This window comes from Cynocephalus volans, chromosome 12 (assembly GCF_027409185.1).
Source record: "Cynocephalus volans isolate mCynVol1 chromosome 12, mCynVol1.pri, whole genome shotgun sequence".
NCBI classification, from domain to species: Eukaryota; Metazoa; Chordata; class Mammalia; order Dermoptera; family Cynocephalidae; genus Cynocephalus; species Cynocephalus volans.
In genome coordinates, this window is record NC_084471.1 from 101,226,221 (window position 1) to 101,250,922 (window position 24,702).

Sequence of the window (24,702 nt, forward strand, 5' to 3'; positions counted from 1 at the left end):
GCCTTTAGGTTAACAGCTTCAGATTCAATGTTAATTTCTTTTAGATTAATGAAAGAGTTGTTAGTTCTGATGTCCTTGAACTTCCAACCTGAGGTTTTCAACACCAGTTCCTATGTTATATGTGTACAGGTGTGTCTTTCAGAGAAGAGGTAGGGTAGCTCTTTTCAACTACACTACAAATTTCTCCCCCCAAGGTGAGAAATACTATAGTGTATGTCAGTGCTATATAGTTACTTCTTAGATCTACTCTACCTTCCAAATTATTTATTTCTTAAATTAAGTATAGATTGAGCCCAGGTTTGGGCTGAGTACTATTCTAGTGGCTAGGAGAGAACAAACCAACAAAATGCCATTGTCTAAAGGACCAGATGCGAAAATAAACAAATATGGAATTTAATGTCAGTTGGCAATAAGTACTATAAGAAAAATAAAACATGGTAAAGGATAGAGACTGGCATACTTACAGGAGTAGGGGAGATGTTTATCTTAAGTGGGAGAGGAGTCTGTTCCTCTATATGACAAAATAATTAGAATCCTGAGGTGAGGGATTCATTAACCATTTGAATATCTGGAGAGAAGAGCATTCCAGTCAGAGCAGGCTTGGCGAACAGATAAAAGTGGACTATTCAAAAACCTTTGTTATCTTGCAAGTTAAAAATAAAAATTATTTGTTTAAAATTGGTAATTTACACAAAGCAAAAACAAAGATATGAAAAAGTATATTATGAAAAAAGTCTCCAATCCCAGTCCCAACTCCCTCAAGGCAACCAGTTAACATGTTTTTAAAAATACATCCAGTTGTGTGTGTGTGAGAGACGGATTGGCAGACTTAGAGGAAATAAGTTTAAATTGTGCTTAGCTGAACAACTTAAGAACAACCGTTTGTTTTTAAAATTCTGTGAATAATTTTACTATACTGTCCAGCCAGTCTTCTCTTTTCTAATGTCCACTTTTCTGTTCCTGCTCATTTTAAAGCAATTTTAAGTATGGGATATTTCAAACACACTTTTAAAAATGTTTTGAAAATGTACCATATACTTTTTTGGCATTGATTTTTTTTTCACCTAATATCTTTTTAATTCTGTTATCAGCATGTGTAGAGTCCTCAACATTTGTACTGACTGTATAACGTTCCATTATATAACTATCCATAATTATGCTAGTCTTTTATTATTGGACATTGACCCTTACCTCTAGATACCATCCATATGTTTCAGCATTATAGCTGTTCTTCTAGAGAAGAAACATGAAACAGTGAGTGCAAAGAGTTAGGGGGAAAAAATCTTAACTTGGGCAGTGGGTATCAGTACAATTCTAAGTGTACTGGTGATAGATAGAGAAGAAAACACAAATTGGATATGATGTGAGGATAGGCCCAGAGCATGTTATTTTACAGCAGAGAACTAGGAACTTGAATTGCTGAATGAAGAAATACAGGCTCTCAGAGAAGGATCACATAGCCAGAGATTAAGTAGAAAGTAGTTGTACCATGATCACACTTAGCTGTGGTTGGTATTGATTTGCATCCCAGGAGTTGTGCTTATTTGATGGCACAGCACCTGTCAGAAAGTAGCGCTACACAACTCCATGTGTGTGAGCTGGGAGCTTTCATATCACAAGTATCAATTGCAGCAGTAATGTAGGGGCTCTTATGTTTATTGCAAAAAAGCAATTTTTGAAAGTTTTTTGCTGTTAGTGTAGTGTTTATAAAGAAAGGCTAATATTTTGTTTATAAAGTGTGTTTATAAAAACTAATACTTCGAGATTTTGACATAAAGTTCTTTAAATCTTAGAGCACATATAGATTGATGCTTCTGGGAGCTAGCACTTTGTTTTAGTTAAAAAGAGGAAACGATAAATTTAATCTCTTGACTACAGGGAGTGATTTTGCATGTTATGCCATAAATATCTTGTTTAATAAGTATAACTCTAGAAAGGAAATGTGCCGATATAATCTCTGAGAATGAGGTGATCTTGTCAGTAACAGTGGTAAGAATTCATCTGCTTTGTGATTTTCCCAAAACGCTTTGTGAGAGCATTTCATTTGATCTGATGAGCTAGCTCCAGAATCATGCAGATTTTCAGAATGGGGAAGGGAAGCTTTAATGAAACAGATCCACGCCTGCCATGTGACACTAAGAGCTTAGTTTGCAGATCCCTTGCTATACCTCTGTGGTTTGGACAGTATTCTATTAAAAGGGATGTTTAGTGGAGGCATGTGATAACAAAGTGGTCACTTCTAGTCTCTTTTACTACCGTCGTGTCATCCTTTCATGCATTGATCTTCTCATTGTTTAATTCATTAAGGCTTGCACATATTGGCTTCCGGGCATCTCCTGTGTCTGCTATATGGATATGGCACCACTGGGAAAACACTTCTCTCATCAGCTGAGGACACAAATTTCACATACACTAAAAATATAGGGAATAATTTGTGTGTGTGTGCATGTGTGTTATTATTTTAGGAAATTTCTAAACTATTTTCCAGAGTTTCTGTTAGGGACTGAATTGTGTCCTCCCCAAATTTATATGTTGAGGTTTGTAACCCCAGTACCTCAGAATGTAACCATATTTGGAGATACAGTCTTGTAGAAGTTGATTCGGTTAAAAATGAATACATTAAGGTGGAGCCTAATCCAGTATGACTGGTAGTGTTGTTTTTTTAACGTTTATTTGTGGGGTACAGTCTGTTGTTTCAATACATACATATATTATACCTTGATTCATTTAGGGTAGACAGCAGAGCTTTGTGACCCTTAATCTACCTACTTCCCTTCCCCATATCCCCTTCCCTGGTAACCATTCTACTCTCCACTACTCTGAGAACCACATTTTTTTTTCTTTCAGATTCACATATGAGTGACATCATGTGGTATTTGTCTTCCTGTGCCTGGCTTACTTCACTTAACATGATGGTCTCCAGTTCCATCCATGTCGCTGCAAATGACAATATTTTTATTATAGCTTAGCAGCATTCCATTGCGTATATATACCACAGGTTTTTGTTTGTTTGTTTTTTAATCCATTCATCTGTGGATGGGCATTTAGGTTGATCCCATCTCTTGGCTATTGTGAATAGTGTTTCAGTGCTGGTGTCCCTTCGAAATATTGATTTCATTTCCTTTGGGTATACACCCAGTAGCAGAATTGCTGGGTCACATGGTAGTTCAATTTTCAGTTCTCTGAGGAACCCCCATACTGATTTCCACAGTGGCTGTACTAACTTACATTGCCACCAACTATGTAGGAGGATTCCCTTTCCTCATCCTCACCAGCATTTGTTATTTTCTGTTTTTGTTTTTTTTTGTTTTTTGCTAATAGCCATTCTAACTGGAATAAAATGACATCTTGTTGTTGTTTTAATTTGCACTTTCCTGATGACTAGTGAAGTTGAGCATTTTTTTCATGAGCCTATTGGCCAATTGTATGTCTTCTTTTGAAAAATGTCTGTTCAGGTTCTTTGCCCCTTTTTAAATTGGGTTGTTTGTTTTTTTGTTTGTTCATTTTGTTTTGTCTTTGCTGTTGAGTTTGAGTTACTTATATACTTTGGATATTAGCCCCTTGTCTGATGTGTAGTTTGCAAACACTTTCTCCTGTTCTGTAGGTTTTCTTTTCACTTTGTTGATTGTGTCCCTTGCTGTGCAGAAGCTTTTTAGTTTGATGTAGTCTCATTTGTGTATCTTTGCTGTAGCTGCCTGTCGCTTTGTGGTCTTGTTCAAAAAAGCACTCCCCACTTCCATTTTGTGTAGTTTTCCCCTATGTTTTCTTCCAGTAGTTTCATAGTTTGGGGTCTTAAATTTAGGTTTTCGATTTATTTTGAGTTGATTATTTTTGTATGGTGAGAAATAGGGGTCTAGTTTCAGTCTTCTGCATGTGGGTATCCAGTTTTCCCAGCACCATTTATTGATGACACTGTTATTTCCCCAGTGTATGTTTTTGGCACGTTTGTTGAAAATCAGTTGATTGTAGATATGTGGGTTTAAAAAAAGCTGATGCCTCTTTGTTCTTTTTGGTTAAGATTGCTTTGGCTGCACGAGATCCTTTGTAGTTCCATACAAATTTTAAGATTGTTTTTTATATTTTTGTGAAGAATGTCAATGGTATTTTGATAAGAATTGCATTGAATCTGTAGATAGCTTTGGGTAATTATGGACATTTTGATATTCTTCCAACCCACTAACAGAGACTATCTTTCCATTTATTTGTGTATCCTGCAAATTGACTAAACTCATGTATCAGTTCTAGGAATCGTTTTAGTAGATTCTTTGGGATTCTTCATGTAGTTCATCCTGTTTTCTGCAAATAGGGACCGTTTTATTTCTTACTTTCCAGCATATATGCCTTGTATTACCTTTTCTTGCCTTATTGTGCTGGCTGGCTAGGACTTCCAGTGCTATATCAACTAATAACACTGAAAGTGGATATTCTTGTCTTGTTCTCAATGTTAGGGGGAAAGCATTCAGTCTTGCACTGTTACATATCAGATTAGCTGTAGGTTTTTTGTGGATGCTCTTTATCAAGTTGAGTAATATCTGTGTTTCTAATTTATTGGGGGCTTTTTGTCATGGATGGGTACTGAATTTTGGCAAATTATTTTTCTGGATCATATAATTTTTCCTCTTTGCCTGTTAGTGGGAATTATATTGATTGATTTTTAAATATCGAACCTGGCTACTATCCTTGGAGTACAGGCACTTGCTCATGTGTAATTTTTAAATATATTATTGGATTTAATTTACACTTCTGTGCATGAGGGATATTGGTATGTAGTTTTCTTTCTTTCTTTCTTTCTTTTTTTTTTTTTTGTACTTTTTGCTTTGTTTTGGTATCAGGGTGATATTGGCCTCATACAAGATGGGAAGTGTTCCTTCCTCTTACATTTTGGAAGAGATCGTGTGTAACTTTTCGTTAAATGTTTGGTAGAATTCTTCAGTGAAACTATCTGAGCATAGTGATTTCTTTTTTGAGAACTTTTTAACTATAAATTTAATTTAATAATTATAGGGCTAATCAAATTATCTGTTTTACATTGGATGAGTTTTGGTAGTTTGTGCTTTTTAAGGAGTTGGTTCATTGTATCTAAGTCATCACCACATTTATATGTGAAGAGTTTTCATAGTTATTTTTTTTATTTTCCTCTATGTCTACAGAGCTAGTAGTAATATCTCTGTTTCATTCCTGCTATTTGTAATTTGTAGGTTTTTTTTTTGTCATCCCTCCAAAGTTTTCAATTTTATCAATCTTTTCAAAGAATCAACTTTTTGTTTTATTGATTTTTCTCTGTTTTCTTGTTTTTTATTTCATTGATATCTGCTGTTTATTTTCTTCCTTCTGCTTGTTTTGGTTTATTTTGCTCTTCTTTTTCTAGTTTCTTGAGATTGGAGCTTAGATTATTGATTTGAGGCTTTTTTTGTTTCCTTTTTCTAATGTAATTATTTGATGCTATAAATTTCCATCTCAGCACTGTTTTAGCTGTGCCACACAAGTTTTAAATGTTATATTTACATTTTCATATAACTTAACGTATTTCTAAAATTTTTCTTGAGACTTCCTCTTTGACCCATTGAGTGTAATGTTTAATTTCCAAGTGTTTGGTGTTTTTTCTCTTATCTTTGTGGTATTAATTTCTAGTTTTATTTCATTGTAGTCAGAGAACATAACACCGTATAGTTTTAATTCCTTTAATTTGTTGAGTATTGTTTTGGTTTATGGCCCAGGATATGGTCTATCTTAGTGAATGTTTCATGGGCTCTTTAAAATAATTCTGCTGCTGTTGGGTGAAGTGTTCTGTGTCAATTAGATCTTACTAGTTGATGGTGTTTTTAAGTCCTCATATATGATGGTGATTTTAAGTCTTCCTTGTGCCAGTAGAATAATCATCCTGCCATCTAGGTCCACCAGTTTCTGCTCCACAGATATGATACTGCTGAATTTTGTGGGGGAAGAAAGAAAATGTGGGACCATATGCTGACCACGTTTGTCAAAAGACCTAGTTTGAGCCAGTCTGTATGAAGTAAGGGCAAGATCTTACCACCCTCCCCGCTGTGAAACCTACATTGTAGACTCATGTAGATCTAACCCAAACCTATCTTTACTTCAAAAGTTTAAGAAACTGGGTGGGAAAACCTGGCTGGTTAGCTTAGTTGGTTAGAATGTGGTGGTGATAAAATGAAGGTCTAGGGTTTGATCTCTGTACTGGCCAGTGGGGGGAAAAAAAAGAAAAAAACTGGGTGGAGCAAAATGAAAGATTATAAAAATCTTGTGAACAAAAGTCAATAAATATTATACCATATGAACATTTTATCTTTAAAGTTTTCTGCATAGATGAAAAATACACTAAGTACCAATGTTCTCACCATTTTTTTAGGCCTTCACAGTAATCCTTACTAGTCGTTTTTGTTGTCAATTAGGAAATACAAAGTTGTGGATGCTGATTACACAAATTCATTATGAAGCTTAGATCTATAGAAAGGAGGCTAGACAGAGGACACGCTGGGAATCGCAAGACCTAGGTTCCAGTTCAAAGCCCTCACAATCTTTAACCTGAGGCTGTTCACTCAAGATCATGGTTCCAACATCTTTGTCTGAAAGGATAGGAGTTGTATGGATCAGTGGTTTGCAACTGAAGGTCAAGGTGAAGACATTTAAGAATCATACCAGCACTTCCTCAACTCTAATGTGCACTGTATTTTGTGTATCACTTTGTCATGGTCATACTAGGGATGACACCAGGGAATTATATTCACTGGCTGAGATTTGTCATCTATACCTGCAGGTAGTTGTAGGGCAGAGGTTAGTGGAGGCAACAGCCAATACCTAGTGTTGCATGCGTGTGGCGACAACATCGAGTGGTAAGTATAACTAACCAAGATAGATGAGAGACGCTAAACAAGGATCAAACACCTTGCTCACTCTGCTTGTTTAGTTTCTGTTTAGATAAGTATTTGTAAACTGTGTTACTAGGTCCTTTTTGACAAACATAGTTGGAAATAAGGCTGAAGTTGTTGAAGGTAAAGCACATTCATAATGGCTAAGAATTCCTGAAGACATTTTTTTTACAGACTGAACTTTTCAGGTCTTTCCCTCCCTACTTTTCCTGTTTAGTCCTTTCACTGCTCTTTTTCCTTTTTAAGGTGAAATCTTATTTTAAGGTTAAATGACTGCTGGTGCCATGTACAGTTGCTAATCATTTCCATTATTCCCAACAAGCAGCAATTGGTGGGTATTGAGATATTGGTCATTATTTATATCAATACCACCTTCCTTACTTCTTACTGGGAGAGCCAAAGACAGGGTTGTGCCTTACCCCAGGAGCCACCCCTGTGCCCCCTTCCCTGTCATTCCCCTACCCCAGGAGGGTGGCTTGCTGCTTTCTTCCTCCCCTGCTGTGCTCTGAGCTGCATGGTGCACCCATCCTGGGCAGCCAGGAATGGATCCAAATGGAGAATCATCAAGCAACAAAAAACTAAGAATAAAGACTGGGACTCTCCCCTCAACTCCCCGACTGCCCGCTCATCTCCTGCCTCTTTCGCACTGGACCAGCCATCCACTCTGCTCGTGTGAAGTGCCGACACCCTCCCTGCACTGTCCCCCCACCCCGAGCCCGTAAGTGAGATGGCACATCAACTACTGTCAGGGGAGAAGCGGCATTGGCAAATGTGAACCATGGAATATCAGTTATACTGATAAGGAGAGTAAACTAAATGTCTCTGTAACAACAAAAACCACCTTCCTTTATGAATATGACTGTGGTTGGAAGGTAGTGATGATTAATTCTGTCAACTTGACTTGCCATAGGATGCCCAGATTAAATATTTGTGGGTATGTATGTGAGGGTGTGTACAGAACAGGATTAGCATTTGAATCTGTGGACTCGGTTGATAGCCCTTCTTAATGCGGGTGGGCATCATCCAATTCACTGAGGGCCTGCGTAGAACAAAAGGCAGAGAAAGGAGGATTTGCCTAGGAAAATAGTAAATCAAAAGCAATACTGCATTCTTGGAGAATTGCAGAGATTAGTGCCACCATGAAGGACTGGAAGGTGCTGGGGTGGTGATTTCCACCACATCCTCATTCAACTCTCCTATTAGGCTTATACAGAAGACAGATGGATCTTGGAGAATAACAATGTATTATCATAAGCTTAACAGTGTATTATCATAAACTACAATTGCACTGCTGCACCAGATGTGGTTTTATTGCTTGAACAAATTAACACATCCCCTGGTACCTGGTATGCATCTATCGATCTGTCAAATTCCTTTTTCTCCATACCTGTCTGAAAAGCCCACAAGAAGCAGTTTGCTTTCACCCGGCAAGGCCATCAATATATCTTCACTGTCCTACCCAAGGTGTATATTAACTTCCCGGCCATATGTCATGATTTAGTTCTTAGGGATCTTCCCTTTCTGTAAGGTATTATACTGATTTATTACATTGATGACATTATGCTAGTTGGATCTAGTGAGCAAGAAATAGCAACTGCTCTAGACTTCTGGATAAGACATTTACATGTCAGAAAGGGGAAAATAAATCTGACTAAAACTCAGGGGATTTCCCTTTCAGTAAAATTTGTAGGAGTGCAGTGGTATAGGGCCTGTTGAGATATCCCTTCTAAGGTGAAGAAAAAAGAGATTCAATGCCTAGTGGGCCTCTTTAGATACTAGAGGAACGTGTTCCTCGTTGGGGTGAGTTATTCTGGCCCATTTACTAATGACCTGAAAAGCTGCTAGTTTTAAGTGAGGCCCAGAAGAAGAGAAGGCTCTGCAACTGGTCCATGCTGCTGCGTAAGCTGCTCTGCCCCGTGGGCCATATGATCCAGCAGATCCAGTGCTGCTTGAGGTGTCAGATAGGGCTGCTGTTTGGAGCCTTTGGCAGGCCTCTATATCTAATCCAATCACAGTGAAGGCCTTTAAGATTTTGGAGCAAGGCCCTGCCATCGTCCACAGGTAACTTCTTTCCTTATCATAAACAGCTCTTGGCCTGCTACTGAGTCTCAGTAGAAACTGAACACTTGATCATGGGCCATCAAGTTAACATAGACCTGAGCTGCCCATCATGAACTGGATGTTATTGGGTTCACCAAACCATGAAGTTGGGTGTGCACAGCAACACTCCATCATCAAATGGAAGTAGTATATGTGTGATCAGGCCTGAGCAGGCACAAGTCAGTTACACGAAAAAGTGGCCCAAATGCCCATGATTTCCACTCCTGCTACACTGTCTTCTCTCTCCCAGCCAGAAACTATGGCCTCAAGGGAGTTCCCCATGATCAGCTGACAAATGAAGAGAAAACTCAGGCCTGGTTTACAGATGGTTCTGCATGATGTGCAGGCACCACCCAAAAGTAGACAGGTGCAGCTCTATAGCCCCTCTATGGAACATCCCTAAACGACAGTGGTAAAAGGAAATCCTCTCAGTGGGCAGAACTTCAGGCAGAGCACCTGACTGTTTATTTTGCTTGGAAGGAGAAATGGCCAGATGTGTGACTAGATACTTGTTCATGGGGCGCAGCCAATGGTTTGACCAGATGCTCAGGAACTTGGAAGAAACATGATTAGAAAATTGGTGGCAAAGAAATTTGGAGAAGAGCTATATGTATAGACTTCTCTGAAAAGGCAAAAATCATGAAGATATTTGTGTCCTGTGTGAATGTTCACTAAAGAGTGACCTCAGCAGAGGAGTATTTTAGTAATCAAGGGATAGGATGATCCATTTTGTGGATACCAGTAAGCCTCTTTCCCCAGCTATCCCCACATTGCCGGTGGCATAATAAGAAATACATTTTGTTTTTGTTCCTGATTCCTGGCAGAGAGCTCCTAAAATCCTTGGAATTTCCTGAGTAATAGGAATGTCTTTTGTTATTCATGATGAACCCCTTTTGATCCCATCAAAATTAATGCTAATGAAGTTACTTAGGGTGGGGCCTCAAGACAGCCTCAGGGTGAGGCTGCTCGCCAAGAAAGACAAGTGATTAGAGGGTTGGCATTTTCAGCCTCACACACCAACCCAGGGAAGGGGAAAGGGAGGCTTGACCTTAAGCTCTATAGAAACTCTAGAACAATGAGGGTCTGGCTGGTTAGCTGAGTTGCTTGGAGCATGGTGCTGATAACACTGAGGTCCAGGGTTTGATCCCTGTCCCAGCCAGCCAAAACAACAACAAAAATCTATCGAACGATGAGATTTGATGAATTTCTGGGTTGCTGAACATATGGAGGTGCTGGGAGGTTGGCATAACTGCAGAGGAAGTCAAAGCTCCATGCTGCTCCCCCAACTCCATAACTTGCCCTATGCCTCTCTTCCACTTGAATTCTCCTGGGTTGTTTTCTTTATAATAAACCAGTAAATGTAAGTAGTGTTTCCCTGAGTCCCATGAGCTATTGAGGAGGTTGTAGGAACCTTAGGTCTATAATTGGTAGGCCAGACTTGTGATTGGCATTTGAAGTGGGGGCAGTCGTGTGGGACTGAACCTTTTAATTAGTGAGACCCGATGCTAACTCTCCAGGCAGATAGAGTCAGAATTGGATTAAATTGTTCGATACCCAGGTGGCATCTGGAGAGTTAGAGAATTGCTTTGTGTGGAAGAAACCATTCATTTGCTGTCAGATGTTATGAGTGTAGTGAAACAGTTTTTCCTTGGGTAATGGGCTCATGGGCTCATGAACAGAATGGTGGAGGCAGCAGGGACAGGAGATAGCATGGACTCAACAGCATGAATGTCTACTTACCAAGGCTGACTGGCTACAGCCACTGCTGAGTGCTTGATGTGCCAACGTCAGGGACCAGTACTGAGTCCTTGACATGGCATCATCCCCAGGGCGATCAACCAGTCACTTGATGCCAGGTTAACCACACTGGACTGCTTCCATCACAGAAGGGGAAGCGTTTTGTCTTTAATGGAGTAAACACTTTGGCTATCAATTGTCTTTGCTATATGCAATGCTTCTGCCCAAACTGCCATGCGTGGACATACTGAATGACTCATCCACACGGCATTCTACACAGCGTTGCTTCCGACCAAGAAGTTAGCGTCACAGGCGAAGAAGTGTGGCGACAGGCCCAGGCTCATGGAATTCACTGGTCTTACCACGATCCCCGCCATCCTGAAGCAGCTGACTTGATAGATTGGTGGAATGCCCTTTTGAAGACTCAATTACAATGCTAGTTAGGTGGCAATACGTTGTAGGACTGGTACTCTAGAAGTTTGTATGTGCTGTGAACCAGCATCCAGTGCATGGCACTCTTTTCCTGACAGCCAGGATTCCTAGGTCCAGGGATCAAGGAGTAGGAATGAGATGGCACCACTCACTATCACCCCTAGTGACCTGTGCACGTTGTAGGACTGGTACTCTAGAAGTTTGTATGTGCCGTGAACCTGCATCCAGTGCATGGCGCTCTTTTCCTGACGGCCAGGATTCCTAGGTCCAGGGATCAAGGAGTAGGAATGAGATGGTACCACTCACTATCACCCCTAGTGACCTGCGAGCAAAAGTTTTGCTTTCTGCTTCCGTGACTTTATGCTCTGTTGGCCTAGAGGTCTCAGTCTCAGAGGGAGGAATGCTTCCACCAGGAGACACAACAATGATCCCATTGGACTGGAACTTAGGTCTGCTCCCTGGCCACTTTCAGTGCTTCATGCTTCTGAATCAACAGGCAAAGAAGAGAGTTATGGCTCCGGCTAGGGAAACTGACCCCGACTACCAAGGGAAAACTGGACTGCTACTTCACAATGGAAGTCAGGAAGAGCAGGTCTGGATTATAGGAGATCCCTTAGGGCATCTCTTAGTATTACCATGATCTGTGATTAAGGTTGATGGAAAAACTGTAACAACCCAATCTAGGCCGGACTAGTAATGGCTCAGACCCTTCGGGAACGGAGGTTTGGGTCAGCCGGCCAGGTAAAGAACCACAACCAGCTAAGGTGATTTCTGAAGGCAAAGGGAACACAGAACAGGTAGTACAAGAAGGTAGTTTAAATACTGATTATAACCATGTGACCAGTTACAGAAACAAGGACTGTCATTGTCATGAATATTTCCTCCTTATTTTGCTATGAATATGTTTGCGTGTGTGTGTATCTTTTCTTTCTTCTATTATTCCCTTATTCAGTGATATAAGATGTATTTATTTTATATCATAGTATTTAAGGATCATTAATTTACATCATAATATTTAAGTTATGGAATATCAAGGAGAAGAGTAAACACCACTCAAGGACTATACCTCCTCTTTTGAGAAAAAGGTTACTGCAATTTTGGTTGTATGAATAGTTGTATTATGCTAGATGAAATTATAATCTTGTTATTGTCTTTATTTAGAGGACAAGTATGGTTTAAGGAGATGTTCATGGGTGCCAGGTAGGGTGTTTTGGAAGAGATTAACATTTGATTCTGTGGATTCAGTCAAGTAGGCCTCTCTCCCCAAAGTGGGTGACATCATTTAATTCAGGGAGGGCCTGAATAGAACAAAAAGCAAAGGAAGGAAGAATTTTACCCCTTTTTCCTGCCTCACTATTTGAACTAGAAGCATCTCATCTCATATTCTCCAACCTGGGACTGGAATTAATACCATAAGCTCCTCTGGTTCTCAGAGTTTGGAACTTGGTCTAAATTACATCACTGGCTTTCATGAGTCTCCAGCTGGCAGATGGCAGATTGTGGGACTTCTCAGCCTCCATAATCATATAAGCCAATTTCTCATAATAAATCTCTCTTTTTCTCTCCATATGTATATGTGGAGATTCTGTTTCTCTAGAGAACTCTAACACAAAAGTTTTAGGTAAACTCCAGGAAGAGTTGTTTTCTTATGCTTTTAATTTGTGCTTCTCTTCCCAATCTCATTTCTCATCGTGCCCCTGTTTCACCAGTTTCTGCACTTGTAATTTAGAATGGGTGGGGAAATTTTTTTTCACAACTCTCAGAAATAAGTTCACCAAAATTAATAAAGAAACAAGAGAAGACTCAGTTGTATGATTTTTTCTTATACTCTTCTAGCGGTTCCAAGTAAAGTAATATAAACCTCAGACAATATAATTACCATTAGAGCACTCCTATCTCTATCCTTTTAATCATTTACCCTAATTAAAAATTGGTTTTAAAAAGTGGGCATACACCCCTGATACATGTATGTTTGTAAAATATAATCTCCATATACGTATGGCTGCATTCAAAGCATATGTTATAAAACATAAAAAAGAAATTAAAAATCATGTTTTTCAGAAAATCTTCATTAATATAACAAACTTCTTCATACTAAAATATTTTAATAATAATCAGTAATGTAATTTAAAGTGTTTTATTATTTGTAAAAGTGTTGTCTTAAACTTTGAGAAGCGTAATTGGAAAATCTGGTTTTATGCTCAGTTCAATATGATATTTGATTTCAATGGCTGCAATAGCTGAAAAAAAACATGGATCAAAATGAAGAAAAGCATCTTGACTGTATCTTGATATATATATATATATTTCAATCCCATTGACCAATTATTTAAATATTTTTGTTGAAATTGCATAGAAAATTTCCATCTACTCTGGTATCAAAAGTTCATGTAAACTAGTTGGAAATTATTACATAACAATTGCAGTTTTGTAAGTATGTAAATATGAGAGAATTCAGATAACAACTTTATCATTTTAGCAACAAAAACACAAGATAATGAATAGTAACATTTCAAAAGCCCATTTTCAAACCCCATAACAAGTGTTGTTTTCAAAAACGGTCCGTTTTTACTCATTGTGAAAACATCACTTTTACCTTGAAGGTGTTCATTTTTTCAAAACTGTTTTCTAAGTCATATTTCTGCCAGTATTTATCACAGAAAAGATAGCAAATAAGGAGACATGCCTTTGCATGAAAGGAAAAATGAATATTTTGAATGTGACAACTCTTTTGAGTATTTAGACAGATAATAACAATAAGCTTCTATATAGTACAAACAAGATTATACTATCTATTGGTTTTTATTTTATAAACAAAAGCACATGAAGGGCTGTCTGATTAGCTCAGTTTGTTAGAGCACAGCCTTATAACACCAAGTTCATGGGTTCAGATCCCTGAACTGGCCAGCCACCAAACAACAACAACAACAACAACAACAAAAAACCCATTGATATCATCATAGTTCATATTATGTTAAACATGCAAGAAAAAAAAAATGCACCATCTTGCAAATTATCAGCCCCTTCATTTTGTGTAATTGTCATTCTTTCTTCAGGATACCATATATTTCACATGTGATACACAACCTTCTTCTTGTTTTTTTTTTTTTGGAGGCTGGCCAGTTTGGGGATCTAAACCCATGACCTTTGTGTAACAAGGCTGTGCTCTAACCAATGGAGCTAGCCAGCCAGCCTATGATATACAACCTTCTGACAGTCAAACCCAGTAAGAGTGTCACTGTCAGTTTATTCTATAAAATTTAAATGAATTTTAGTGGAAGCTTATTTTCATATATTTAAAGATAAAAATGTAAGCAAATCTTTCTATTTTCCTCCCAATTTACATATATCCCATTAAGTACCAAGCATTGTAAATATACCATCTTTTACCTTTACCACAAGACATACTATTTCCCTTTTACAGATGTGAAAAACAATGGCTCTGAAAAATTAGTGTCTGCATTCCTCTGGATAATTAATGCTAGCTTCTGTAAGAAACAATCTTAAATTCCAGTTGCTTAACATAATACTTTTTTTTTTTTTTTTAAATCGTGAGCATGTTTGGTTTGATGGCTCTTCCAGGGCATTTCTCCTCTCAGTGCTACTTAGGAATAAAATCTCTTTTGTGCTGTGATTCTGTCACCTTCTTTTTCCTTTTTTCCTTTTTTTGTTGTTTTCAGAAGAAAACATCAGCATGCAATTTTTTTTTTCTCTTTCTGTCACCTTTAGTATGTGGTTTCAGCTCGTCCTGCCATCATCCAACCAGTAGATGAAGAAATGAGGGAGCCAGTCTGCTTCAGACCAGATGTGACACATCACTAATGCTTGCAGTCCATGGGTAAGAGCTAGTTACATGGTCATACCTAGACTTAAGGGTGCTGGGAAAGTAGTTTAAGTGCACATAGAGAGAAGAAATAGGCTAGGTGAACAGAACCAACCACAGTCTGCCACAATTCCAAATCATGAACTGTTAGCAGGTAGGTCTAGACTTCAGTCATGGTCTGCTGTGTATCGAATTGTGTCCCCCAAAGTCCATGTATTAGAAACTTAACCTCCACTGTGACAGTGTTAAGAAGGTGGGAAATCCTATTATGGTCATTGAAAGGTGGGGCCTCAAAGAGGTGATTAGATTATGAGGACCATGCTTCAGTAAATGGATTAATAAGTTGATGATTTAATTAATAAGTTAATGGTTTAATTAATAAGTTGAAGGCATGGTTCTGAGGGCTTTAATTTAAAAGGAGAGTACATGAGGAGCTCTCTCTCTCTCTGCTCCACTATTCTTGCCATGCGCAACCCTGAGTTGCTGAAATCACCACCAAAGAAGGCCCTTACCTGATGTGTTCCACAGACTTTGGACTTCCCAGCCTCAGAAACTGTAAGCAATAAATATTCCATTTCTTTATAAATTACCCAGTTTCAGGTATTTTGTTATAAGCAACAGAAATGAATTTACACGTGGTCTTTCTTACTATAACATCCACACTTTTCTCTTTTTGCTACACTGTCAGTGCAATGCAAAAGGAAGAAACCACAGAAAGACTAGCTGGCTCTTAATGCGGCACTTCGTGGAGGTGTAGTCATGATGAAAAGAGGATTTATCCTCGGCTTTGCTCATTCACAAACTTTACTATTTTTTTTAGTTCACCAAGGATTGTTTTGTGCTATATTTAAAATAATCATTTGTAAGAAATGACATCTTAATCTTTTAAACTTAAAAACTTTGCTGGGTTTATTGAATTTTTCTCCTCCTTATTCTAGAAAGACTTAAGATGCTTAACAATACATATATGACACCAAAAGTTATAATAAGTGAAAAATTGGCACGAGAAAGAGGTAAAGGGCAAACAGGTTGGAGTCAAAACTGAGGAAGAGCACAACATGTTAGCCATGAAATCCTATATGTAATAGGATGGGCCATGAATTTGGTTCCCAGATTTATAGCAAATCTAGTTCTAAGATACGAACACAAACATCTATAAGGCACATTGCATCTATATAACAAGAGTCAAACCATTTGCTTCAAAAACATGTACAAGCATACTTCATACTTAAGCCAGAAGGAAACATAACCCATTGATCACTGATTCACTAATTCATCCGTCTCACAAATATTTACTGAATGACTATTATGTCCCGGATACAGTTTTAGGTTCTGGGGATACATCTGTGAACAAAATAAGATTCTATCCTTATGGAGTTAGGAGAGAGATGACAAATAAACAAGTAATTGTACAATATATCTGGGGATGTTGAGTCCTAAAGGGAAAAAATGGTAAGGGTGATGGGTGTGCCGAGATGGAGAGGGTGGGATGGTCAGAAAGGGTTTCTCTGATAAGATTACAGTTGTGGGAGACCTGAAGGAAGTGAGGAGGTAGGCTGTGCAGAAATCCAGAGTGTCCAAGTAACAGTAAATCACAACTGCACTGGTTTGGGAACATGTTTAGAGCATTTGAAAGACATCAGGAAGCCAAAATGGGGTCAGAGAAATCTTGGGGATCTTGCATGATGTAATAACAGCAGATTTATACTACACACAGTGTTCCCATCATCTGATTAAAGCACATGTGCCCCAGGCTAATAGTGAACATACATGACAAATTTCATTATTTGGCTTACGTTTTTCTGGACTCTATTCAGACAACTACACTGTTAGGATATAACATAAATGAATCTTTAATGGGATGTGGTTTTCCTAATCTCAATGTAATTTTTAATCACTCAGAGAGTTTAGCACAGTTATATTTTTTAAAAGTTGATTTTTACTAGTAATTTTTACATATTTGGATACAAATATGTATTTCATAAATAATTTAACTTGGAAAGAGAAGTCTTAACCTTGCAGCAGCTAACTTTCTGTAAGACTATGGACAAGAAACAACCCCGAGTCTCAATCTCCCTGCAGTACAACAGAAAATGCATGTTCTTCACAATATCTGTGCTCTCTGCCCCACGAAGCTGTTATAGGGAGCAAACAAGATGATGAATCTGAAAGTATTTTGAGACTTCAGTTTATTTTTTATTTATTTTTGGCAGCTGGCCGGTACAGGGATCTTGGTGTTACAAGGCTGTGCTCTAATGAGATTTCAGCTTAAGACCATCACTTTTTCTGATTTTCTTCCCATATTTGACAAACATGTGCTGGCACATTGCTAGGGTCTACAGATAGTGAAAAATCGAGGTCTCTGCTCTCAGGGAGAACACAGCCTATTAGAAGAAACAGATAAGGAAACTATTACAAATGAAAAACACTCTGGGTGCTGAAAAAAGCGGATAGTCTGCAGAGAGGAGTCAAGGTGAAGTTCATTTATTTCTCAGAGGTGAGCTGAATCCTAAAGGCCCAGGAGGAATTATTAGGGAAATTAGGAGGGGAAAGGCATGACAAGCATAGGAAAGAGAGTGTGCCAGTGCTTGTGGATGAGAGGATTTAATACTTGTTGTTGTTAGTGCAGGGAATGAATAGATGTATGAGTAGAGGATATGGAAAGTAGAGATAAGGTGAGTGTTCATGGAGATTCTCAACCATTAAGAGATTTCATTCTTCAATGATGTAAGAATTTTAAACGGGAGGAAGCATTACATGGTAAGATGTGCTTGTTGAAAAAAAATCATTTTGGCAGCAATATGAAAGAATAGAGGGAAGGTTGGATTAAGCAGTGAAGACCAGTTAGAAGACTTCTACAGAAATTCAGGCAAGAAAAGAACAGGGAGCAAATTCAGACAATGGCAGAGAGGAAGGAGACAGACAAAGAGAGATTTAGAAGAGAGAAGGACTGTTATTTATGACATTTGACAAGGTGAAATGGAGGCAAAAGAGTGGTAAGCATCGACCTGGCTTTTCCCAGCTTTCTGATTTGCACAGCAAAGTGAATGTGACATTCTTAATTTTAAGCTGTTAGCCCCTTAGGGAGGCAGGTAGCTATTTGGAAAATCACATTCAAAGAATGTTTATCAAATCATTAGGATCAATCTATGGAGAATTATTTAGTGGCTTTATAAAAACTCTGTTCATTTTTAAAAATTTTTAAAAATTTATTCTTTTATTTTTTTAAATTTTATTATGTCAATATACAATGTGGTTGATTATTGTGGCCCAGTGCCGAAACCTCCCTCCCTCCTCCCTCTCCCCCCTCCCACCCAACAATGTCCTTTCTGTTTGCTTGTCATGTCAACTTCAAGGAATTGTAATTGTTATGTCTCCCCCACCCTCCCGGTTTGTGTGTGTGTGTGTGTGTGTGTGTGTGTGTGTGTGTGTGGGCGTGTGAATTTATTTATTTTTAGCTCCCACCAATAAGTGAGAACATGTGATATTTCTCTTTTTGTGCCTGACTCGTTTCACTTAATATAATTCTCTCTAGGTCCATCCATGTTGTTGCAAATGGCAGTATTTCATTCTTTTTTACAGCTGAGTAGTATTCCATTGTGTAGATATACCACCTTTTCCGTATCCACTCATCTGATGATGGACATTTGGGCTGGTTCCAACTCTTAGCTATTATAAAGAGTGCTGCAATGAACATTGGGGAAGCAGTGGGATAGCTGGGTCATATGGTAGATTTATCTGCAATTGTTTGAGGAACCTCCATACCATTTTCCATAGATGCTGCACCATTTTGCAGTCCCACCAACAATGTATGAGAGTTCCTTTTCCTCCGCAACCTTGCCAGCATTCATTGTTCACAGTCTTTTGGATATTAGCCATCCTCACTGGGGTGAGATGGTATCTCAGTGTGGTTTTGATTTGCATTTCCCGAATGCTGAGTGATGTTGAGCATTTTTTCATGTGTCTTTTGGCCATTCATATATCTTCCTTTGAGAAATGCCTATTTAGGTCTTTTGCCCATTTTTTAATTAGGTTGCTTGGTTTTTTCTTGAAAAGTTGTTTGAGTTCCTTGTATATTCGGGATATTAATCCTTTGTCAGATGTATATTTTGCAAATATTTTCTCCCACTCTGTTGGTTGTCTTTTAACTCTGTTAATTGTTTCTTTTGCTGTGCAGAAGCTCTTTAGTTTGATATAATCCCATTTATTTATTTTTCCTTTGGTTGCCCATGCTTTCAGGATCATATTCAGAAAGTCCGTGTCCAGTCCTACTTCCTGAAGTGTTTCTCATATGTTTTCTTTAAGAAGTTTTACTGTTTCGGGGTGTATATTTAATTTTTAATCCATTTTGAGTTGACTTTAGTACATGGTGAAAGGTATGGGTCTAGTTTCACTCTCCTGCATATTAATATCCAGTTCTCCCAGCAACATTTGCTAAAAAAAGGCAGTCTCTTCCCCAGTGTATAGGCTTGGTGCCTTTGACAAAGATCAGATGGCTGTAGGTGTGTGGGTTGAATTCCGGATTCTCTATTCTATTCCATTGATCAGTGTGTCTGTTTTTATGCCAGTACCATACTGTTTTGGTTATTATAGCTTTGTAGTATAGTTTAAAGTCAGGTAGTGTTATGCCTCCAGCTTTACTTTTTTTACTCAGTATTGCATTGGCTATACGTGATCTTTTGTTATTCCATATAAATGTCTGGACAGTTTTTTCCATTTCTGAGAAAAATGTCATTGGAATTTTGATGGGGATTGCATTCAATTTGTATATCACTTTGGGTAGTATGGACATTTTCAGTATATTGATTCTTCCAATTCAAGAGCATGGGATATATTTCCATCTTCTTGTATCCTCTCTAATTTCTCTCAGCAGTTATAGTTCTCATTCTAGAGATTTTTCACGTCCTTGATTAACTGAATTACTAAGTATTTTATTTTTTTGGTGGCTATTGTAAATCAGCAGGCTTTCTTGATTTCTCTTTCTGCATGTTCACTATTGGAGAATAGAAATGCTACTGATTTTTGTGTGTTGATTTTGTATCCTGCTACTGTGCTGAAATCACTTTTCAACTCCAAGAGTTTTTTTGTAGCAGCTTTAGGCTGTTCGATATATAGGATCATGTCATCTGCAAACAGGGACAGTTTGACTTCATCTTTTCCAATCTGGATGCCCTTTATTTCCTTCTCTTCTCTGATTGCTCTGGCTAGTACTTCCAACACTATGTTGAATAGGAGTGGTGAGAGTGGGCATCCTTGTCTAGTTCCTGTTCTTAAAGGAAAAGCTTTCAGCTTTTCCCCATTCAGGATGATATTGGCAGTGGGTTTATCATAAATGGCTTTAATTATGTTGAGATACTTTCCATCTATACCTAACTTATAGAGGGTCTTTGTCATGAATGAATATTGAATTTTATCAAATGCTTTTTCATCATCTATAGAGATGATCATATGGTCCTTGGGTTTGATTTTATTAATATGGTGTATCACATTTATTGATTTGCGTATATTGAACCAACCTTGCATCCCTGGGATGAATCCCATTTGATTGTGGTGAATAATTTTATGTATGTGTTGCTGTATTCTGTTTGCTAGTATTTTAGTGAGGATTTTTGCATCTATATTCATCAAGGATATTGGCCTGTAGTTTTCTTTTTTGGTTATATCTTTACCTGGCTTTGGTATCAGGATGATGTTTGCTTCATAAAATGATTTTGGGAGATTTGCGTCTTTTTCAATCTTTTGGAATAGTTTGTAAAGAATCGGTGTCAATTCCTCTTTGAATGTTTGGTAAAATTCTGCTGTGAATCCATCTGGTCCTGGGCTTTTCTTTGTTGGCAGCCTTCTGATAACAGCTTCAATCTCCTTTATTGTTGTTTGTCTGTTCAGATTTTCTATGTCTTCATGGCTCAGTTTTGGGAGCTTGTGTGTGTCCAGAAATTTATCCATTTCCTCCAGATTTTCAAATCTGTTGGCTTATAGTTGTTTATAGAAGTCTCAAATGATTCTTTGTATTTCAGATGAATCAGTTGTAATATCACCGTTTTCATTTCTAATTTTTGTTATTTGAATCTTCTCTCTTCTTTTTTTTTGTTAGCCATGCTAATGGTTTGTCAATTTTATTTATCTTTTCAAAAAACCAACTTTTTGATTCATTGTTCTTTTGTATTATTTTTTGGGTTTCAATTTTATTTTGTTCTGCTCTGATCTTAATGATTTCTTTCCGTCTGCTAACTTTAGGTTTGGATTGTTCTTGTTTTTCTAGTTCTTTAAGGTGAAGTATTAGGTTTTTCACTTGCCATCATTCCATTCTTCTGAAGTGAGCATTTAATGCCATAAATTTTTCCCTTAGTACTGCTTTTGCAGTATCCCACAGGTTTTGGTATGATGTATCATTATTTTCATTAGCTTCAATAAATTTTTTGATTTCCTGCTTGATTTCTTCTTGGACCCATATGTCAGTAAGTGGAATGCTGTTTAATTTCCATGTTTTTGTATAGTTTGCAGAATTTCATTTGTTATTGATTTCTAATTTTAATCCATTGTGGTATGAAAAAATACATGGGATAATTCCAATTTTTTGAATTTGTTGAGACTTGATTTGTGACCTAACATGTGATCTATCCTGGAGAATGATCCATGTGCTGATGAGAAGAATGAATATTCTGAGGTTGTTGGATGGAATGTTCTGTAGATATTTCCCAAGTCCAATTGGTCTAGAGTTTTGGCTAGATCTTGTGTTTCTCTGCTGATTCTTTGCCTAGATGATCTGTCCAATATTGACAGTGGGGTGTTCAGGTCCCCTGCTATTATGGTATTAGTATCTATTTCCTTCTTTAGGTCTAATAGAGTTTGTTTTATAAATCTGGCAGCTCCAACATTGGGTGTGTATATATTTATGTTTGTTTTGTCTTCTTGATGGATCAATCCTTTTATCATTACGTAGTGTCCCTCATTGTCTATTTTTATGGTTTTTAGTTTAAAGTCTACTTTATCAGATATAAGAATAGCTACCCCAGCTCGTTTTTCTTTTCTGTTTGCATGGTAAATCTTTTTCCATCCTTTCACTCTTAGTCTATGTGTGTATTTATGGGTGAGGTGGGTCTCTTCAAGGCAGCATATAAGCTTGTAGTTGGGTCCTCCTTTTTAATCCAGTCAGCCAGTCTGTGTGTTTTGATTGGGGAATTTAAGCCTTTCACATTAAGAGTTGTTATTGAAAAGTGTTGATTTATTCCTAGCATTTTATTTATTATCATTTGGTTGTCTTAGGTGTCTTTTGTTCCTTGCTTTCTGATTTACTGTTTGTTTTATGTTTTTGTTGGTTCCTTGGGTTGTAGATAGCCATTTTGTTTTTTGTTTTCTCTTCATGAATGCCATTTTTATTATACTAGTGGGTTTAGATTTTTCTTGGGTTTTTATGGCAGTGGTAGTTATTTTTCAGGAACCAAACCCAGTACTCCCTTGAGGATTTCTTGTAAGGGTGATTGTGTGGTGGTGAACTCCCACAGTTTTTGTTTGTTTGAAAAACATAGTATTTGCCCTTCTTTTGGAAGGATAGCCTTGCAGGGTAGAGTATTCTTGGCTGGCAATCTCTGTCTTTTAGTATTCTGAGTATATCATCCCATTCCTTTCTGGCTTTTAGGGGTTTTGATGAAAAGTCTGATATTAGTCTGATTGGGGCTCCCTTATAGGTGATTTGACGCTTCTCTCTTGCAGCTTTTAAGATTCTCTCTTTGTCTTTGAGTTTTGCCAATTTGACTATAACATGTCTTGGAGAAGACCTTTTTGGGTTGAATACGTTTGGAGATCGTTGAGCTTCCTGGATCTGAAGATCTGTGATTTTTCCTATACCTGGGAATTTTTCTGCCACTATTTTGTTGAATATGTTTTCAATGCAATCTCCTTATTCCTCTTCTTCTAGAATACCCATGACTCAGATATTTGAGGGCTTAAGGTTGTCTGATATCTCTCTCAGATTTTCTTCAATGCCTTTTGTTCTTCTCTCTTTCTTTCTTTCTTTCTTTCTTTCTTTCTTTCTTTCTTTCTTTCTTTCTCTCTTTCTTTCTCTCTTTCTCTCTTTCTTTCTCTCTCTCTTTCTCGCTTTCTTTCTCTCTTTCTCTCTTTCTTTCCTTCTCTTTTTCTCTCTTTCTCTCTTTCTTTCTTTCTTTCTCTCTCTCTTTCTTTCTCTCTTTCTCTCTTTCTTTCTCTCTTTCTCTCTTTCTTTCTCTCTTTCTCTGTTTCTTTCTTTCTTTCTCTCTTTCTCTCTTTCTTTCTTTCTTTCTTTCTTTTTGTCTGCCTGTGTTATTTCAAACAGCCCATCTTCAAGTTCAGAGGTTCTCTTTTCAACTTCTGCAAGCCTGCTGATTAAACTCTCCGTTGTGTTTTTTATTTCGCTGAATAACTTCTTCAGTTCATAAGTTTTGCTACATTTTTTTTCAGGGCATTGATTTCCTTGTACATTTCTTCTTTCAGGTCCTGTATACTTTTCCTCATTTCATCATGATATCTAGCTGAGTTTTCTTGTATCTCATTCAGTTTCCTTAGAATTATCACTTGAAATTCTTTGTCAGTCATTTCAAGGGCTTCTTGTTCTATAGGATCTAGAGCTTGAGGGTTATTACCTTTTGGTGGTGTACTTTCTTGATTTTCCATATTTCTGGTATCTTTTCTTTGATGTTTATTCATTGTGGCAGGGGGTTTCACAGTCCACAGGTTTGACACTATTGTCTGACTAAGATGTTGCTGGGGTTGCCAATTTGGTATGGCTACCTCAGTGACTGCTCAGTTGGCCACTAGTGCCTTGCATGTGAGGTTTCCTCGGGTGTTGGGCCTCTGCAGGGAGCCACCTCTCTGGTCAGCTTGGACTCGGCTGAGCTGCTGGGTCACGGCATGGTACTGCAGGGTGTGTGGTCTCTTCTGAGCTTCCCCCTCCCATGCTGGACGTCTTCCTGTTACATGCACACTGGGGTGGGCTGCTGGGATGTGCGGAGGCACCACAGAGCGTGTGGTCCCCGCGGAGTTCCCACCTCCCCTGCTAGATGTCACCCTGCTCTGTGTGCACTAGGCCGAGCTGGGAATGGAGTCAGGTGCCTGTGGTGAAGCCTACCTGCTGGATCACGCAGCAGCGGCCCCACAGGGTGTGTGGTTTCTGCGGAGTCTCTGCCTCCCCTGCCGCATGTCTCCTCACTCTGTGCACACTGGGTTCAGCTGGGAATGGAGCTGGGTGTCGCGGTGAAGCCCTATTTGCTGGATCTTGCAGCGGCAGCCCCGCCTGGCTTGTGGTCTCCACGGAGCTTCTGCCTCCCCCGCTGGACATCTCCCCATTCCGTATGCACTTGATGTTATGTTTTTATAGTTGTAAATTGGTTGATTTGTGGGGGAGAGTGACGCTAGGGACTGTCTATTCCGCCATCTTGACTGGGAGTCTAAAACTCTGTTCCTTTTACTGCTATCAAGGAGGTAGATGGAAATAATATTTTAAAAAGGGTTTTTTAAAAATCAACTTGTAGTTGACTATACTTCAATAATACAGAGTTTTGATTCAGAATTGTTTGTAATGTTTTACCTGAGGTCACTGAAATGAATAAGATAAAAATTTTAAAACGTAAACACTATAGATTGCACAAATAGTGGTTAATAGAAATCTAGATTATTATTAATAATAGTAGATAATAATAATGGACTGGCCAGTTAGCTCCGTTGGTTAGAGCACAGTGTTGCAACATC

The 24,702-nt window shown here is 38.2% G+C and overlaps 1 protein-coding gene across 1 annotated transcript in view; it reads left to right on the plus strand.

Annotated features, from left to right (window-relative positions):
- Positions 1-14,918: 14,918 nt before the first annotated feature.
- Positions 14,919-24,702, plus strand: part of STYK1 (serine/threonine/tyrosine kinase 1) — a 75,357-nt gene continuing 65,573 nt past the window's right edge. Inside the window, exon 1 of the mRNA XM_063074817.1 lies at positions 14,919-14,994. The gene's annotated coding sequence lies outside the window, so the exon portion shown is untranslated. The remainder of the gene's footprint in view (positions 14,995-24,702) is intronic.